Raw genomic sequence first — 19,034 nt, 5'->3', positions numbered from 1 at the left:
CTTCCCTTTTTGTGCACATTGGTCACCCCTATCGAAGGCTCAATGTACCCCCTTGGGCAGGGTGCAGTGTATATGAAAGGTAGAGCATGTACTAGTGCAGGTAACATGCTCTGGTAGTGAACAGCAGCCATTTTGTGTGATCACTGCTGCAAGGTTATCTTGCTCCATAGACTAACATGGGGGAGGCTGGTCCCAATGGCTACCAGCCTATCTTCCCATAGGAACAAGATAGGACATACGTGATTGATATCCCTGAACTCAGAATTTAATAACACATCTTTTAGGAAAGGTTGTTTTTAATTTCAGTGTTTGAGAACAGTACTTTTAGAAAGTGGCTGTTCTCTTGTCTGACCTTTCTGTATCCCTTGGCCTGCTTGTGGATTGACTGTCTGGTTTGAGGGTGACAGGGGCTGGGGAGCCCCCAGGAGGTTGTCTGAGTCAGCCCTAGGTTGAATGACTGCATTTGCAACTAGAGTGGTGGGAGGGGATAGCACCTGGGATTGAATAAGGCTGTGCCTGCCTGCCACAATGATGGCTCTACCTCCTGCTGGGTGGCTGACGACTCTGCCCCTCACTCTGAAAAGAAGGAAGAAGCCAGAAAACAAAGTGCTCAAGCAACACCCAGAACTGGTTTAGACCGGGCTCAGGACCCACTTGCACAAAGACTTTTAGGGGTATAAGAGAAGGACCCCTGACAACATATTTTTAGATTCTACAATCAAGAGGAACCTCTGCCAGAAGAAGAACCGCTGGAGAAACTAAGGAAGACTGCCCTTGTTGTGTGCTCTGGGGCTGACCTGTTTTGCTGTTCAACTGAAGGAGAGAAGAAGGGGACTTTGCTGTGTGCTGTGACTCCTGCCTGCTTGACCTCAAGACTTTGCTGTGTGCTGTGTCTGTAAAAGACTCTCCAAGGGCCTGAGAAGAGCTGGCCTCCTGTCCTGGAACCCAGGGTCAAAAGGTTCCCCAGAAACAACAAGACGCTGTGGAGACCGTGCTCCAGTTACTACTTGGTGCGTGAGTTTTTAACTATTGGCCGTGCCAGAGGATCGGTGTGCTCATCGGCAAATCAGTGCAGAAGACCGGAGGATCGTTGTGCCTCCCCTCGTGACTTATCCCTTGAAAGGAGTTGGGGGCTTCACGAGCACTCTGCCCGCCTCTGGCCACTTGAAAACCGCCGTGCCGCTTTTCACCGTCGCTGCCCGGGGCCTGAAACATCCTGAGAATCTCACAGTTCCTGGCCGGGGCCGCTGAAGGAGAAACCGAAGGAGTGGACCCCTGATTGGCTCAGAGCGACGAGCCCCCCTCAGTAAACACCATGCTGGGATTGGTTCCCAGGCCGTAGCATCATCCTTAGGCTCGCGCTGGGATTGGCTGGCAGAAAAAAGGAGCCGTGACGTCACGAGGGGCTCGCCTGTGAGCCGCGCCCGGATTGGTCAGCGCCAGGAAAACATCGTCGGAAGACGCCGGGAGCCGCGTCTGAATGGTGAAACGCTGGTCTTCGCGTCTGTGTTGGACCCGGCCTTTTTGGCAGGTTCACTCCGAAACCATTTGCTTTTTTCCTAGCCTGTTTCTGTAACCTGGTGTTGGTGATTTTAGGTCTCTGCGCACTTTTTCACTGTGGTCCAGTGTAAAGTGCGTGCGCTCTCTGTGTGTGTGGTGAGAGTGACCTGCCCTCCCATAGGAATGCATAGGGAATATGTGGACCATGGTAGTTCCTGATGTGTGGGGAGTGAAGGTCGAGTTTGGTATGTGCGAACTCGTGAGATTGAATGCTGTGCAATGATGTGTGCACCGTGAATGTGTCTAGTGTGGAAGTGCCACTTCTAGAAGTTGGCATGTTTGTGCAGTGAGTGTGCTGGCACGTGATTAGCTGGAGCTGGCTGGTGAGCCTGGCTCCAGGAGTCTGGATGGGTCTGCCCCGGTGGTGAGTGGAGAGATTAGCATGCTGATGTGAGGGAGGGGTGCACCTGGGACACCTGAATAGGGCTGGGCTTTCCCCACACAATGCTGTCTCCACCCCCTGTGGTGCGACTGATGACTCTAGCCTGACTAGTGAATGGAAGCTGGAAGCGCTTGACTCTGCCCCAAAGCGCTTGGTAGCGCTTTTATTCCCCTATAGCGTCTGCCCACGCCGCATATTTGCCCTTATTTATTTAATTACGCTGGGAGACTACCCCGGATTGCCCCGAGTAAATTACCGCCGCCGCCCGGCACCTCCAGGAAGTCAGGCAGAACGGGGGCGGGACAAGCGGACAACCAGAAGCAGAATCTACAAACAGGAAGCGGCGGGAGCCTACCCCACGCTCCTGCGCATCAGCCGCGAGTCACCGGTGAGCCCCGCAGCCTGGGAGAGGAGCCGCCGCCTGGAGGAGCAGGCGGGGCTCCGAGGAGAAGCAGAGTCCGGCCGCTGCACTGAGGAGTCAGCAGGACTCCGCAGATCCGGTGAGTGGGGCCCGGGCCTGTGTAGAGGAGAGGGGGGCGTCGGGGCACATTGCCGGTGCCCGCCCCACCCATCCAGTGCGAGGGCCTTTGTGTTTGAGGCCGTGAGGCCTCACTTTGAATTTGGGCTCCGTTGGCGGCATTCCTCCAGAGCCGGAGAGGCTCCGACCGGGCAGCAAGGTTGTTTTACGAGTCTGCGAGGCTCAGGGTGCATATCTTTGGTTTCGAGTCCCCCAGAGAGGGACTCCGACGGGCCGAATTTGCATCTTGATTTAGCCACGAGAGCCCCGGGGGCATATCTTTGCTTTCGAGCCCCCGAGCGGGGCTCCTACGTTGCAGGGGGCATTTGTTCTTCAGAGCCTGCGAGGCTCAGACCCGGCATCTTTGTTGAGGAGCCCAGAGAGGCTCACGGCGCCACATTTGTTCTTCGAGCTCCGAGAGGCTCCAGGCACCCCATTTGTTCTTCTTTCGAGCCCCGAGAGGTTCCAGGCGCCACAGTTGTTTTGAGAGCCCACAAGGCTCAGGGGGCATTTCCTTTGTTCAGAGCCTGTGAGGCTCCCACGTTGGCCCCATCATTGTTGCCATAGCTGCGCAGCACTTAGTGCCAGCTGCAACGTTTAGGCCCTGTGGTTGTTCCCAGCTGCCCAGCAATTAGTGGGCAGCTGCAAAGTTTAGGTTTGCGCCGGTGGCGCACCCCAGACTGGCGCTGCATGGCAGCGCGCCCTGACATTCTGGACACAGGGCATTTGAGCACCTTCTTGAGATGGCCAGTTGGCCAGGGGGCTGGTATGTGGGTAGGGCGCAAGGCCCTAATGTGATTTTTGCGCAATGTGATTTTACTATGTTTATGATGGTAATTGCCTAATGTGATTTTTGCGCAATGTGATGTTAATATGATTATGAGGTTATTTTACCTATGTAGGTTTATGTTAGTGAGAGTTTTACTTCTCTGTGAGTTACGCACCTAAATGTGATTTATTCTTAGGAGACAGAGTCTAATGTGTTTAGACTAGTGAGAGATTGCCTACTGTAGTTATACTGTTTAGGCCTAAATGGGATTATGCCTAATGTGCTTTGCCTTTATACTTGTGTTATACTTCTAAAGGTGCTTATGCTTAGAAGTTTGCTTTGCCTAGTATGTTGTACTAGCAAGGTTATGTGTCCATGCGTGATCTAGGCCTATGGTTAGTAGTATTGCGTAGTGTGTACCTACCTTCTACCAGTGGTTACTGGTTGTGGTCTGTAATTGTTATTTTGTGCTACACTTATTCTAAGTTCTTGAAATGCTATTCCTGCTAAGTGTTGATTCTGACAGTGGCCCATGTGGCCCTGTCCTGGTGTAAAAAATCCCGTGTGAATATTGCCCGTGCCAGTTGGCACAATGTATATTGTGTGATTACTATCTGATGTGTTTTGACAATACAAAAGTTATTTTTATATAACCTTGTGTGGAGTTCCTTTTGTGGTGTGCCTAGGATATTGTTGCTGTTGTGTGCGTGCATGCGCAAATGCTTTACACATTGCCTCTGGGATAAGCCTGTCTGCTCGTGCCACGCTACCAAGGGGGTGAGCAGGGGTTATCTTGGCGTGTGTCTCCCTTGCCCTGACTAGAATGGTGGTTTCTGCCTGGTTTTGGCATAAGCCTTAGCCAACCAGAAATCCCAATTCTAACAAATGGTAACTTTTTTCTAAAATGATAATGTGTCCCGTCTTTTATAATATTGTGTAAATGTGTCAGTGATTCCCCAACGACCCTTCTTTTGTGAGCTAAACTCCATACTGATATTGATGATTTGGGGAAAAGGCTGCGGCAGAGTAGCTTTGAAGACACTGCAGCTGCCATGAGACAAGGGAGGGCTGGGTGCCCCATCCTTAGAGTCCTACTTCCACACAGCACAGCTGTAATGGCCCTGACTCTGGACAGATGGTCATCACCTAGAGGAGACAGAAACACGGACGGGGACTCTGTCGACCCCAGAAATAACCCAAATGCTCCTTCCAGGGACCAAGCCTAACCCGGCACACCCCTGCTGGTGAAAGTGGCTATATCCTACATGTTACCAATCCAATGCCTCTCTAGATGCACTCCCCATTGTTACAACTAGCGGGCCACCGTAAAGGACTTGAACACTACACAACTAGAGAATTACTAGCATGGACAGAACATGCATTCACCGAGGTGGAAGCCCTGTTCACTGAAGGCCGATTATCCTCATTCGAGGGCCTGACGGAGGAAAGCAGGCTCCCCGCCGGACAGTTCCTTTTTCCCGGGCAACTTGTAGCTGACTGTAGGAAGATGTGGGTTCTAACGGAAGGTAAACCTGAAACACACTCAGTGCTGCACACAATATTAAACATAGGAGCAGGGAGACACCTTATCACTTGGATATGCAAATCTGTCATGGAACTTACATGTATGCCACTAACGCAGCTTCGACTAGAGTGGGAGGAGGAATTCAGTCGAGCGCTGCATGACAACGAATGTCTCTTAGCACTGGAACACCACAAAAAAGTATCACGTAACCAGCGCTTCAAAAACATCCAATTCAACATACTACACCGCGCATATCTCACGTTGGAGCGGCTCAAACTTTTTTCCCTGCAACGCAGTTTGACTACCCGCGGTGCCACACACCTGATGTCACATTCATCCCTATGTTATGGGCCTGACCCACACTACAACCCTTTTGGGCGAGAGTTCACAACACAATACTGAGAGGCATAGGCCTGATAGGGCTCACCACATAAGCGACATAGGGCCAGATGTAGGTAAATCCAATTTACTGATTCTTAAATACCGAATTTTATTGATTCGGTATTCATGAATCGGTAAATGATATGTAGATAAAAAATCGGTACATTTACCGAATCGGACGATTTTCTGTCCCCTACATCTCATATGCCAAATACCGGTCGGTAACGGCCGAAAATACCGATTTTCGTCCGTTACCGACCGGTATTTGGTTACCTACATCTGGCCCATAGACAGAAAAAGGTGGAAACCCGATTTGCGATACTAGCCATACTTCTAGCAAAACGAAGAATTACACTGCACTGGTGCTCATCAGAGGGTCCCCTGATAGCAGCGTGAAGGGGGGCGCTGCTGAGGAGGACGCAATCAGACAGGAGGAGGTGCACCGAACGCGGCGACACCCATATCCATGGAGTGGTCGATGCTTCTGCATAGCTTCAAGCAAGCACTAGACACCCCCATAGAAGCCCCAAATGCTACCCAGGTGGCACTCAGCCCAGTTATACACTGCTCAACACAAGAATTTCTCTAGCGGGTCCGTCTGCCCCCTGCCCTGAGCAGAACGCTGCATTTGTCCTCGTGAAAGATCACCTCTTGGAGTTATTAGACCAGCGAAGACCAATGCCCTTATTCATAGCCCCATTTTTCCCAAGTTATGTCCCCCCCAGTTAGGTTGTACAAATGGATTTTTTCTTTCCAGCGACACATACGTACAGTAAGGGAGCACCAGTCGAACCCAAGAACTAAACAGTCCAATGCGAAACCCACTTCCCTCAAACAGGCATACACTCCCATACACCACATACGCTAAGACAAATAAGTATTCTGTTGACACGGTTTTGTCAAGGTGATGTGTGCAATGTACGTCAAGCAACGATTACAGATATTGATTGATATATACCTTGTATGAAAGATGCAAAATCCAATAAAAAGGTTTATTAAAAAAAAATGAATGACATTTATTTTAAATTTCTGTGCCATGTCTGTGGGAATTATTTGTTATTTGAAAGCCAGTGCAAGAACTGCTAAGGTTTGATTTTTACCATGCAGGTGGCTCTTTGTTTATGGTAAAATAGTGCAGAACTCTGCTCCAGCAATGCTATGCAAAGCCCTTGAACTGTTTTCTGTGTGGGGTTCATTGTTTGACTTCCATTAAAACTAATAACAGGAGTGTTGGGTACAGAACTTTAAGGGAAGATATTGATTCTAGTGATATTTGCTGCTACAATCTTAATACCTTAGCTTTCAGATAGCAGAGCTTCATACCACCTTCATTGAATCCTGGAGCCACTACACAGCCATGAGCTGAAGCTATATAAGGTGACCCATACTCAAAAATGGAGTGGAATTTGGTCTGGGGAATGCAGGGTGACCACGGACCTTGCAAATGGTCAAACTGTTGTAAGAAGTGGCTTTACATACACCAGGTGGGTCATAGAAGGAGCATCCATCACAGAAAAGTGCTGAGAAGTAGAGGCACCTCTTATAATGCTTTGACGGCTGAGGGTACTAAAGCCATAAAAATGCCATACAAAATCTGTCTTCCACTTTATACTGAAAAGGAAATGTTCCACTCAATGGTGTTTTATTGGTCATAATCAGTTTAAAACCAGAAACCCTTGGTACATGTATGTGGTTCCTGAATACTTAAAATGTGCTAAAGACAGAGGGCCTCATTTATTAGGCCCCTTGCGCAGCCCGAACGTCACTTTTTGTGTAACGTTCCGTGGCGCAGGAGCCTGCTCCATGTTTTACGAGGCAGCACAAGGCCACTTTTTTGGCTTAATGCTGCCTCGAAAACCTTGTTCCCTTTAATGCAGTTTTCTGCATTAAAGGGGCGTGCAATGGGTGTTGCTGGGGGCGTTCCCAGCAATATCCATGGCTTTTTGACACTGCCCCAGTTGTACCTGATATCGTAACTCTGAGATAGCGTCTAAAACGTACGCCTATCCAGGGAAGGCATAAGTGTGGCACAATGAGGAGAAATATCTCTATTTTTTCTCGTTTTTCCTTTTCCCACATGTGCTGCATTCTGCCTCACACACAGAAAGAGGAAAAAGCCTCTTGTGAAGGTTTCCCTTCCTGCACAAAAACAATCATCCCACCAACCCAGGCACCCTTCCACCATGGTGCAAAGGTGCCTGCGTTGGCGCAGGGCAGACCACTGTACACAGGGGAAAAGGACAGGAATGCACCATATCTGAGAGATATGGACCATTGCTGCCCTTTTCTTTTGCCGTAGGGCAGCGCAGCAGGAAGGCACGCGGCACTGCCCTACGGCAAAACCTAATAAATGAGGCTCAGAGAGGTTATTGGATAAATGCTATCACATCCCTCACATATTTACTTCTTTGAGCACAACATCACTACGCCACCTGGGAGAGTCTGGTCCCAATTGCTATATTTTACAAACAGGGTCAGTTTTCCTGAAAATATTTTTTGGGACAGAAAAGGAGCAACACATAATCGTTTTGAGGTGCTTCTGGTCTCACTCGCTCGTAAAAAAAAAAAAAGATTAGAGACGACATTGTAATCAAACATTTAGGGATTCCACTCCTAAGAATTAACACACATGGAGCAAATTCATTAAATGCAAGACTCTCATACTTTCGGAAAAAAAAATAGATTCAGACCGAACTTTTGTGAAACAATTGGGGTTCTTGCTGGGGAACTAGGCTAAAATTAGAACTTTAGGGTTTTTCTATTTGTCAAAACCATTCACCGTTTACATAACAAGCCTTTACAATGCAATGGTTTCGCCTTTGAAAAAGTTAGATCTATTGGCATTGTAAATGACAAAATTTGTATTTATGTGTTGGTTTTGAACACAGATAAATAAATGGCATTGTCATTTACATTGTCATTAGCTTAATCTCTGCAGTCACTCTGCAGTCCCTAGCACTCCCTAGTCACTCTGCACTCCCTAGCACTCAGCACTCACTAGTCACTCTGCACTCCCTAGCACTCTGCACTCCCTAGCACTCTGCACTCCCTAGCACTCCCTAGTCACTCAGCACTCCCTAGTCACTCTGCACTCCCTAGTCACTCTGCACTCCCAGTCACTTAGCACTCCCTAGCCCTCCCTAGTCACTCTGCACTCCCTAGTCACTCTGTACTCCCTAGTCACTCTGCACTCCCTAGTCACTCTGCACTCCCTCGCACTCCCTAGCACTCTGCACTCCATTGCACTCTGCACTCCCTTGCACTCTGTACTGCCTAGCACTCCCTAGCAGTCCCTAGTCACTCTGCACTCCCTAGTCACTCTGCACTCCCTAGTACTCCCAAGCCTGGGTGCACCTGTGCGGGTTGTGTATGTGAGAGAGAGTACCATTTTACACAATCCACACAATACAGTAATTAACAGTGCTTGACCCAGTTCCTGTAAAAAGGAAGAGTTGGGGACAAAACTGCACCTGTTAATTAGATTGTCACATAGACTCACTGGAACAAAGAAGGTGGGCCAGACCGCTAGAGCGAACACTGGAGAGGCTCACCTTTTAAGTTAGGGTGAGATGAGCTCAGGCAGCTATGTCATGAAGGGGCGGGCAGAGGCTCACAGGGAAGCTCTCTCCAAAGACATCTTGAAGTCTCCATCTTGGTTTGCCCCAGAATGCTGTGCAGGAGGGTGTGGACAAGGGTGGAGGGATGATATGGCACCCTTGGATTGGCCAGGGGTGCCTGGATCCTAAAACATTCCATCATGGCAGCTATAAGGAGGGTGACTGCAGTGATTTCAGAGTGATATAAACCTTTATAACAGTAAATAATAGTATTTGTTTTTAGTTTATGATATTGCCTTTTACTGACCACATGGGAACAAATGTTTTTCGTTAATCAGAGAGCTGTCTTACATGTCGCCTAGGGTGATATACTCTATAGAAAAGAAATGTAGATGTATGTGCAGATAACTCCACATTTGGACTTATGTTCATTTAGGCAGCTGCAGGCTATTTCAAACTTTTTGCCACTTCAACAGCGTTCACACATAATACTGAGACACACAGATGGGACTCAACAGAAGCAGAGAGCGCTATACTTGAAGTTCAGTGCAAGTACCCAAGCGAAAAACTGACAATTGCATTAGGTAAGAGATAAATATACTCCACTAGGGTAAGTCAAAGTTAGATTGACAAAGTCTCCAGTAAGTCACGGAAAGAGCAGGTCGAAGCCAGAGGTTGAACGGGGTGGACTCAAAGACCACTCACTATGTATATTGTTAGCAATAGTTTAGTTTCATTCCTGCACTGTCAAACCCTCAAACGTGAAACTGCACTGCCGTAAACGAATGGGATGGATAGGAATGTTTTACTGAGAGACTGCTGCACAGTGCAACTTTGCTAGTTAACGATGTTCCTATTGTGCAATCAGCTAATCGTGATCCTATATTTTTGGTTGCGCTCTGGAAACGGGACTTTAGATCTTTTGAACAGCTTTATCTTATTTTCTATTGTTTTGGATTACCAGAGAAGCGCTCTTAGGCATTTAAGCTGAAAGAAAATGACCAACCTGGGATCACGTGGAGGGGTATTCATGTGGTCTTATTAAGGAGGGTGAGTATACAGATCAATCTGGGAGTCCCAGCATTGTGTAGCTTCGGAAGATGGCGAGCCCTTTGTGTGCAAGGCACTTGGTAACGTCGTTTTTCCCCTTCCCTCGTCGAGAATCCTGGCCAGCTGCAGCTTTTTACCTCACCTCAGAAGATCTCAAGAGAAGCGACATTGATCTGGCTGTCTGTGTACATACCTTTAAAACGAGCAGTTGTAGACTCGCAAACATGGATAAGACTTTAATGATCTCAGGCGGGGACTGGATAAACAAGCAGAGGTCAAAACAAGGTCGAGAACCGGCCTTGTTGACAGGAAACATTAAAATGAAGAAAAACAAGGAAAGGCACGGACAGCGGGAGGGGGGGCGGGAAAGGCACGGACAGCGGGAGGGGGGGCGGGAAAGGCACGGACAGCGGGAGGGGGGCGGGAAAGGCACGGACAGCGGGGGGGGCGGGAACAGCAAACGGCAAGAAAGGCAAGAAAAAGCACTCACCTGGACTTCTCCCGGCGGCGGTCGGCCTGCAATGACCAAAACAAACTTCCCCCCCCCCAAAAAATAGGAACCGCCCACCACCGCAATGACGTTACCAAAGGGGCTGAATGCCTAAAAATCGCCGGAACGCCCCCGAATCTGCTCCGGCATTGACGGACAGATCTGTCTTCCAATGGCTAGCCTCCATTTATGGAGCTAGCCAATGGAAGACAGAGGCGGAACTAAGCCAACATACTCTAAACAAAAGATTTCGCCAGCGCCAAAAAGCTGAGCGGCAGCTTTCGACGAGGCAAAACCTAAAAAGGGACTCAAATTCTAATAAACATCAAATATTGAGCCCTCTAAGGACAATGATCCACGTTCACTATAGTAGTCTATTTTAGCTCACTGACCACATCTGTACCAAGAGGTCCTCTGTCGATCACCACTTGCGAGCAATGAACCGACAGATCAGTAACTTAATGTTACTTCTGTTTCGCCTCCTGTGTCTTTTCTTCTAACTCTCCTCATCTAGACTCCAACCCCTTATCTAGGGTCAACCACTTCCACTCTCTCCACCAAGATGTTCTTTTCTTTCACTGGAATGCCATCATCTTGACTTCTTTATTGCCAAGTATCCCCCTTTATCTGTTGGTCCAACAGCCTCAAGGTGGCCCTAATGAAAGCAGACTGGAACTATTCAATATGCAGAAAAGACTTACGGTGGCAAAGTTTCACCTCCCCAACCAACATGCAACGCAAAATATTCACCTAGTCGATATTCTCAACGAAGCAGTGAATGAGGAAGCACCGAATTATCCTCAACCCTCAGAAAAAACTAAATGAGGCTGGCCCAGAATCATGGGTATCGAGGTCTGGAGTCTAGAAGGAGGTTTGAGGCTTTGGGTCCAAAACAGAACACTGTAAGAGGTCACTGTTGAAACCCTCCCTGCAACCTGAAAACAAGCACTTACACTGCCAATAGGCCTGGCATTGACTGCCACCTCTTTGGTGTAATCAGTTCTTGTTTTGTGATTGTTTTTGTAAAACTTTATATTTGTGAGACCCTCGCCAATAAAAAAAGAGCATTGGTTAAAATCAAAATTATCTTTTGGTCTCAAAGAATAAACAGTACATTGCGGATGTGCCTCTTGTGAAAGAGCAGAATGCTGTCACTCACAGTGATGTTAGCTAATGGATGAGGAGGGCAGACCCACTGCCCCAGGCTGCATGCTCAATGAGCACAAAAAAATGTGAATGAGGACAACATACCAATGGATGAAGAGGACTGGCCCTATACACATCTATAAATAACTGTAGCAAAATAAAGAGGTCTTGGGGTAAGGCCAGCTCTAACCAATTGGTGAACAAGGAAAACATATTTCCATGGGCAACCATCACTGTTCTGCAGTAAGACTTGAACATTTGTGGGCGTTAAGGGTCACTAGTTGTCCAAGCCAAACTTATGAGAGGGAAAACACCACATACACTTCACTAACTTCACGTCCAACAGCGAGCGGCCACTGGTTTCTCTGTTCATGGAGGACAGGCAGAGGTCAAGGGTTGAGAACATGGCGTCAGGAGACAAGAGGCATGTCCCAGTCTGTAGACAGCACACTTGATGGGCCGCCTCTCAAACACCCCAGAGATAAGGTCCAGAAATACAGTCACACGCGGAACGCCAACGCAACAGCTTGAACGGGCAGAGCTCCCACATTCCAGCGCCTTATCTGCTGTCAGTGCGTGAGCTAGGCACTTTCATCGTTACTTTTAAGGCTATGTCAAGTAACTGCACAGGCCGCTGTTAAACACTCCAAAGCTGTTCGTATCTAAAGGAGAACCAAACTCGGAATATAGAAATAAAATGTATTGGTGTGAAGAAATGCGCATGCTTTTGTTTGGCCTTGCAACTCGTATTATGTAGCAAGATGGACAAAAAAGTGTAACGTTAGTTAGCATAAGATAAAGCTTGCTACGTCAGATTACATAAAACTTGTGAGAAAATATGCATAAAGGCAAATATTTGGGTCTGTATCTACTCCTCGCTGCGCCCAGAAGAATTAGTCTTAGATGTTTTATGTAGTGCTGCGCGGGGCTTCCAAGCCACCTCAGAGCGCTAAATATGCAGTGAAAGGTGCGACAGACAAGATGGCTCAAGAAGAATCAGGTGTGTCCATGCTCATGTTTGATTCACCAGGCGTGGTATGCAGATTTGGCCTCTGAGCCCCGTGGGTGCGCACTGAATTGTGGGAGTCCAGGCGGATGATCACAATGGTGTCGGACGGATGGGGGAAGGAAAGGGGGCGGTGGTAACACCGAGTCGAGAGGATAACTTGAGGGGAGGGAGAAGATAGGTATGGAGTGGATGAGAATGAGGCAGAATGGAATATCAATTTAAAGAAAGGGATTTACGTGGCCATCCGGAGGGGGGCGGACAGGCACACGGACAGCGGGAGGGGGGCGGGCAGGCACACGGACAGCGGGAGGAGGGCGGGCAGGCACACGGACAGCGGGAGGGTGGCGGGCAGGCACACGGACAGCGGGAGAGGGGCAGGCAGGCACACAGACAGCGGGAGGGGGGCGGGCAGGCACACGGACAGCGGGAGGGTGGCGGGCAGGTACAGGGACAGCGGGAGGGGGCGGGCAGGCACACGGACAGTGGGAGGGTGGCGGGCAGGCACATGGACAGCGGGAGGGTGGCGAGCAGGCACACGGACAGCGGGAGGGGGGCGGGCAGGCACACGGACAGCAGGAGGGGGGAGGGAACGGCAAGAAAGGCACTCACCTGGACTTCCTCCAGCGGCGGTCGGCCGCGGAATGACCAAATGAAACCTCGACGAGTGAAAAAATAAACCCCGCCTACCGCCGCACTGACGTAGACAAAAGGGAAAAATTCTACGGAACGTCCACGAGTCTCCTCGCAGAATGACGGATGCATCTCTCTTCCAATGGCTAGCCTCCATTTATGGAGCTAGCCAATGGAACAGAGAGGCGGGACTTTTGTCCATACTAGTAAACAAAAGTTTTCGCCTTGCGCGAAAGTCTGCTTGCGCAGCTTTCGACGAGGCGAAACCTAAAAAGGGGACAACGTTTACAGTAAAGGCGAGCTAATGTATTTTGATGAGGCATTATTTTTTGGTCTAATCTGTCGACAAACTATTACTATGTGAGAATTGTTTTTGAACTTAGAAAAGTTACTGAGACAAAGCGCTTGGAAATATTTGAAAAGAGACACAGCGCTTTGAGATATTAGAAAACTTAATCTTGAGACAATTCTGTGGCATTCAGTGAACCGTTCTGAGATCAAAAAAATAGACTAAGAGACGCTACAGAGAAAAATCGTTTTGGAAATATTTTATAACTTCCTTTAGTGGTTTAACGTCATTCTATTATTGAATGGTATAATGTTTTTTCCCTTTATTATAATAGTGTAACAGTCACAAGTGAAAGGACATAACTTCTAATTATTAATTCACTCACAGAGCTCTCGTTAATTGAACATTGTTCACAGATTTCTACCCAGCTAATAACAACAAAATTCATGTATACCTACGTTGATTTCTTGATGTTAAGGTAATTGTTAGACTCTCAGTTGATGCATATATTTTGTACAACACCACACAATAGGTGAGACTCATGGTGTTTAATGATGTTTCTTTTGTTCGGCAAACCTGATCAAAAAGTACTATAACATATTTGGTGACACTTCAGAAGTCAGTAATGGAACAATTGTGAACCCCACTAACAGCCAGTTCGAGTTCCCAGAAGATTACTGTTCTTATCCAGAAGCAGCTGGCAGCCTTGTTTTATTTCTCTTGTTTTGTTTCTTCATCCATATCCCCCTGGGAGATCATAACATTTTGATGCATAATAAAATCATAATTCTTTGCGTACTTTCAGAGGTATTCAGGAACAGTCCTCGCCCAAGTGGAACCACCTGGATTTCAGGTGAGTGGCTATCTTGTTATCACCAGGGGAGCCATATGGATGCACAACATGTTATGAGATTTAGATTTCCATTGTTTGTTTGCTCTTTTATGCATGCCCAATTCTGACACGACCCAGACTGATGTTTAATCAAATTTAGTGATTGATTGGGTGCAGTTGGGGCTCTCTTGCTGCAGCAATACTTGCATCCCCATGAGGGAGGCACCCTTTCAGTCTGAGGAGCTCTGCAAAATCTTTCTTTCAAGAACGACATAGTGGTTTGTGAGAGATTTTCTGGGCTACTCCCTTGGCGGGACTACTTACATATGTCTTGATTATTTGGCATTGGGTGTTTGTGTATAATAGTTGGACCTGTTACAAGGTATGTCATATTACATTTGCTACATGTGCATTCTCACATATTTGAGCTACATGATTAGGACCTTGAGGTGTGTGGTGTGTTCAGTTTGTACTTACCAACAAGCAGTCAATTTCCATATGTGCTATTCTCCAAATTCTGGTTGATGATCGCTTGGCGAAAGATGTATGAGTCATGCACACTTCCTTGAAACTTTGCAACAACATTGATGAACAGGCCCAGGTGGTCCACGATTGCCTGCACGTTGATTGAGTGTGTGTGCTTCCTGTTCCTGTATATATGCGCAATGTCCGCATGAGGCACAAGTTGCACATGGGTGCTGTCAATTGCCTCCAACACAGGCGGAAATCCAGCAATGGCATAGAAGCCTCGCTTATTGTCAAGTTGTTCTTCCACAGTGTTGGGGAAGCATAGGTGCAGTGGCATCAGGCTGATGATGGCATCCAAGACAGTCGGGAGGAACCTGGAGAAGGATGACTGTGAGACTCCACCCACTCTGGCAGTGGGTGGTTGGAAGGTAACAGAGGCCAACATGTGCAGCACTGCAAGTAGCTTTGTCAGCGGAGGGATGTGTGTGCAGCGCTGGGATGGTGCCTGCAGCCTTGGCGCTATCTTAGTGAGTAGAAGTAGGTCCTTTTTACCCTGTAGTGGGCTATCAGATCCTTTGGCCGGAGGTCTAGCAGGGTGATGCGTTGGCGATAGACCTGCTCTCCTCTGCGGCCAACATGTGCAGCATTACAAGTAGCTTTGTCTGTGGAGGGATGTTTGTGGATCACTGGGATGGTGCCTGCAGTCTTGGCGCTATCTGAGTGAGTAGGCCTAGGATGGAGGTCCTTTTTAGCCTGTAGTGGGCTATCACATCCTCTGGTGGGAAATGTATCAGGGTGATCCATTGGCTGTAGACCGCTCTATTCTGCGGTGCTGCCTCTGTGGTGGTGATGGTGGGGGTGGTGGAGGTGGTGGTGGTCTTTTTGGAGCTCCAAGCTGCAAGAGTAGTACCTCCATGGTGTCCTGGAAATTGCCAATGTGATTTTGGGATTGTTTCCCTTATGTACAGTTGTATTTGCACCATTAGACCGGCTATTTTCTGGTCTTAAAAGCCTGCCGCTAACTGGACTTAGCTGCAGTTTTGGGGGGCTTTTCGCTGGAAAGAAATTTCTTAGTAAATATCGTGAAGTGGATTTTGTTGCAGTTTTTTCACAGGAACGCCCACCTTGCATCTAATTTTCGTTAAGTCCCACTAACAGGCGTCGCGTTCCAGAAAATTCATGTTAACTGCAAAAGTATTGCTAACTGCAGTTAGCGGCAACTTGTAAATACTGCAATAAAAAAAGCCGCCGTAACGTCCAAAATTGATGCCACCGTGGCGTTAGGTTCTTGTACATATGCCCCATAGTGTTTAACTTTTTGATGCCGGCCACTCAATATGACCTTGTTTTTTGCACTGTTGAAGGAGAGCATGTAGTTTGGCAGTGGACGCTTACCCAGCTCCCAAAACATACTGAGAATTCACATGTTACCAAACAGGTTACTCGCTATTAAACGCTGTTATAGTGAGAACTTATGTGTATCCAACCCACAGAACTCAGTGGTGAAAGTAGAAAAGTGAGGGATGGGCTACCGTAGTTTTCTTAGAGCAGCATCCCGTGGCTGCAGTCTTTCTCGTGTTCTCAATCACTTTCTTATTGACCTTTGCAAACGTGTTAGCAATCACTTCTTGGTGAAAGGAAGAGATTATTATTGTAAGGTCTCTAGATTTCCATGTGATGGAGCACTAGGCATTGTCTCTGGGGTGCAGTTGCTCTCTACCCCACAACATAAACATCTTCCAACCAAAACCTAAAAGTAAGGGGGTTGACAGAGGACCCATGCGTGCCAGGGATAGTATCTCTAGAGTTGCTGTTTGTGGTTCCTTGAATCTGGGGCTCATTGGACAAATTTGTGCTCTCAAAAGGGAGGGTGCACCTAATTGATCCTCTATACCATCTATTGTATCGTGGAACATTTGGGGAAATAGGGAGACAGTCACGTCTGGACGGCAGATGAGTTCTCTTGACGAAAGTGTGACTACAATGACCGTCCTCCCTTGTAAACCCCATGATGTCTAAACACTATTTAACCTATCAATGGCCAAACTAGAAAGAGTCCGACAAGTATGGTTTGTATGTTATGTGCATACTTCATGAAAGGTTGAAATGAAGGCATAAAGATAGGTAAAAAAAACTTTCAGACGCAGGGTAAATATACCAATTTAGGCCCTGAAGAAAGCCGTCTGACCCTTCACAGGCAAATTAAAGTTTGAAACATGTCGACCTATAGATGTTGAGGACCATAGTATCCTGACAAACATCTAACTGCTTTCAATCTTGCCATGGACCTCACTCATTGCAATAGGATTATAGGATCTATAGGCATTTTTAACAAATCTAATTCCCAGCATATACCTCCAAAGAGCTGCGCTTACAAACTCATAGTGCCCGCCCCGTCACAATAGGTGATCTGGGTGTAGGTCCAATGTTGAAGCAAGCCACAGGAGGTACCTATGGATGAGGACCCAAAAATATATATAAAAATATATATCCAAGAAATGTGATGAATGAGGACCCAAAAACTTATATAAAAATATATATCCAAGAAATGTGACGTGGGCACTAATTTACCTGTGTGCCATCCGCACACTTACTTGTGATATTTGTAACATCCACGCACACCATAGTACAATAGGTGGTATAGAGGATCAATTGGGTACACCCTCCCTCTTGTGAGTTAAAGTTTATAGTTTGGGAAGCTGAGGACCCACCCGTACCAAACCTTCTCACGCCTCCTAAGGTTCAGACGGCTCTTTGGACAAAGCCAAAAAAATAAAGGAACTTTTGCAGTGCAAACATGAAAAATGGCAGAGTTGTTGGACAAAACAGCAGAATCTTGGGCCCAATGTACAAAGAGGGTTTGTGGTTACAAAGCCTGCAATACACAAAACCTCACTGCAATACACCTTTTTACAATGTTGCAAAGCCCTTTTGTGAGTCAGTAAAGACTTTGTGACTCACAAAAAAGGGACTTGGCAAATCTTTCTGAATTGCATTTAAGAGGTGGGTAAAAGAGATGCCCTCTTCCTCTTCCGTTTGGAAGTTAAACTGGCAGAGCAGCCTCATGTGGCTGCTGTGGCAGGCTCATGTTTTGCGCTGCTGTGGGCACTATAGAAATGTCTTAATTCTTCTGCCGCTTCAGTGCAGAAAAACTGTGGTCCATACTTTGGACAATTCTATATAGGACTATGCAAATGTCTTGTGCTATGTTAATATCTTGTCTCATCAATTGGCTAAAGGTGATACAGAGTGTGGCTGCTCGCCTGCTGTTAAAAATCCCACATGGCCTGGTTATGCCAGAGTGATATTCTTCTTTTGGGGAGGGATAGGCTGTAAGTTCTCTGTGGTACTGGGCCACTAGATTGATCTTGGTCCTAATATGGCCCTGATGGGTCTCTTAAAGGAAATTGGGTCTAAGACTGGAAAGGACCTTTATTGGGGGGATCACACTGGAGGCCAAAAGGGATATTGCTTGTGCCTGGAAACTGCCAGAGCCCCTGTCGCTGGAGGTATGGAAGAAGGGGTAGACTGGTGTGCTCGACTAGAAAAGCCAACCTACGAGGCACTGGGATACCCCGAATGCATTGCAAGATATGGGGCAGGTGGTCGGCACAAAATGGACTAACGGTGTAACAATATTAACATTTTCTGATGCATGCACTATGCATACATATCTGATGCATTTTGTGGTGGCATTGATGGATTGTTGGTGAGTGATGCGGCTACTTGTTAAAACTTATATATATATATTTTCATTCCCTCATCGGGCTCACATTTCTCACCATCTCAATGCCTTGCACTGACTGCCAATTAAGAAAAGGGTTCTATTTAAACCATAGTGTTTGCTTATCGAGCCTTCTATATCTCTGTCCCCTAATATCAATTGGACAGATTTATACGATGCTCTACTTGCTGTGATTCCTATAGTCAAACGTAGTAGGAAAGGGGGTGTCTCCTTTTCTTATTTGGTAGCGCAAGCTTGGAACCTCCTCCTATTCAAGCTCTGGGGCATCAATAATGAATCTCAGTTTCACAAGCTTCTTGAAACATGGCTTTTTACTCAAACATGCTGATATTTGGGTTTGTCAGTTTTCTCTCTCTTCAACTGTGTGTGGCATAAATCTTCTCATTCATTCATTATTTTGTGAGTTGCAAAGGGATATATTGAAGATTTGTGATCACAATTGCAAACCATTGATATGTTAGTTACCCCAAGTTGGGGTGGTAGCTGCTTTGCAAAAGGTAATGTGTCACTAATGGACTGCTTTCCCTTTTGGAATAATGACTGCTGGCCTTGGGGGAGCAATCAGTGGTCCAGGGAACTGCCCTTTGTGTCCATGCAGGTGAAGATAACTAATAACTAATCCTCTTTATAAGTTTCATACATATTGTCTTCATTTGTGACCCGATCCAAATGACAATTTTGTAT

This window comes from Lissotriton vulgaris, chromosome 1_1, assembly GCF_964263255.1.
Source record: "Lissotriton vulgaris chromosome 1_1, aLisVul1.2, whole genome shotgun sequence".
Lineage (NCBI taxonomy): Eukaryota > Metazoa > Chordata > Amphibia > Caudata > Salamandridae > Lissotriton > Lissotriton vulgaris.
Note: the sequence above shows the minus strand (reverse complement) of the source record.